The sequence below is a fragment of the Sorghum bicolor genome, chromosome 3, assembly GCF_000003195.3.
Source record: "Sorghum bicolor cultivar BTx623 chromosome 3, Sorghum_bicolor_NCBIv3, whole genome shotgun sequence".
NCBI classification, from domain to species: Eukaryota; Viridiplantae; Streptophyta; class Magnoliopsida; order Poales; family Poaceae; genus Sorghum; species Sorghum bicolor.
The window spans coordinates 15,254,136-15,255,910 of NC_012872.2; the positions used below are offsets into that span (position 1 = coordinate 15,254,136).

The 1,775-nt window shown below is 40.0% G+C and overlaps 1 long non-coding RNA gene across 1 annotated transcript; it reads left to right on the plus strand.

Moving 5' to 3' along the window:
• LOC8060339 lies at positions 1,027-1,381 on the plus strand. The gene is made up of 3 exons (XR_002451010.1): positions 1,027-1,061; positions 1,149-1,241; positions 1,352-1,381. It is a non-coding gene; the product is annotated as an uncharacterized LOC8060339 (long non-coding RNA).

Here is a 1,775-nt window from a genome sequence, read left to right on the forward strand (position 1 = left end):
TGCCTACAGGATGCCCACTGACACCTCAGACTACACAACGATAACAAAGTATCCAGATGTTGAAACCATCAAGTGGTCAAAGGATTGCCCGAAAGAATATGTAAAAGGCAAACGTTTCCTACCAAACCGGATCTTGTGTAAGATGCCATATGGAATGAGAAGGTTCCATGATTGGTACTACTTGCATGTTTCACGTACAGAACTGAATGTGTTGGAAGCAGTAATACCTGCTCACACATTTGGAGGCCCTGCTTCGGGTATTGCCTTTGACTTCAGCGACATCCAATCATGCTTTCACCTTAGTTCAATGTCGATGAATCTGATTCGCACTTGGTGCCTGTAAGTCCTCTTCCTCTTGATATGATCTGAAAGTAACCTAGTTGGATTTTGCTAAAACTAACTTACATTATGATTTTTAGAATGCAAGCAAACTTTATGAAATCTACACGCTCAACGAAAGCTGGGTATGTAGACCCTATGCCTATAGCACAAATAAATTTTAATTACCCATCGAGATTGGAATTGGATGCGCCACAGCTAGCTGCTGGAGGGACGTTTGCGGAGAAAGAAAAGATTCGTGTGGCCAAAATAAGAGAAGAGTCTCTTAAGGTTGCGGCGTGGATTGCCGTATGTTTAAAGAATCTCCAACACTTCGAAACAATATGGATTCCATACCACTTCAAGTAAGTTCGATTAATTGTATACTTAATGATTGTTCAGTTTATCTTATTTTGATGCAAAGGTACTTATGTGTTTATTTAAAATTGTTCTAGCAATCACTGGATAGTCATAGGTGTCGATGTCGGGATGAACATGGCATGGATTTGTGATTCTACAGATTTTAACCCTCACACATATAAAGACTTCATGTCAATTCTCATTACGTAAGAAAATTAGTAATCCTAGTAACCTTATATGATTCACTTTAATATCGACTTCTACATACTATAAGTCACATCGATTCTCATTCAAACAGGGCATTCAGGGCCTATGTCAAGAATCACAAAGGAAGGCATGATCCAGGCCTGGGGAGCCACTTGCGTTTCAAATCTCTATGTTCGGTAAGTGTGACTTAGTTTGGCATAAAATTACTAATTTTTTCATAGTGCTTATACTTGACACATCTCCATTTGCAAATTGAAACAAAGTTTCCCAAGCAAAGGCCAGGGAGTCTGCATTGTGGATACTATGTATGTGCTTTCATCAGTAACACAAAAGGCTACAGGAGACACCCTGAATTGGTAAGTTTGAATCTCTTAGTGGGTTGTAGTATGAAAACATAGTATTTCTCACTTAGCTTTGCAATCTCTTCTTTACACTAGACCTACACTTGTCTTTTACGATCTTGTAGTGGAAAGAAGAAAAAGGACTAAAAAGGGATTGTCTACAGGGATGATGACCTCTTAGTATGAAAGGGACCATGTTGTTTATTACAAAGGTGATTACCATAACCCACATTCCGACTTAGGTAGCAATCCTCTTTACCAGCACCTCCGTCAGTGGTATAGGCTATGTCTAGGTTATTGATTACATGTGAACTTGTTGGAATAGACTGTGATCGATTTGTATTAGTACTTGAAAAATTTCGGACTTGTTGACACCGTTTTGGACACGTACCTAGGGACCAGTAAAGTATAGATCGGTAGGTGCAGCAACGGTAACTAGTCTGCAGAAGAGTTGCCGATGGGGATAGTTGCCGATGAAGAGACGATTGAATGCGACTAAGTCCAGAGGTGGTGACGTGTTCTTACCGATGATCGTATCAGTGTTTGCCG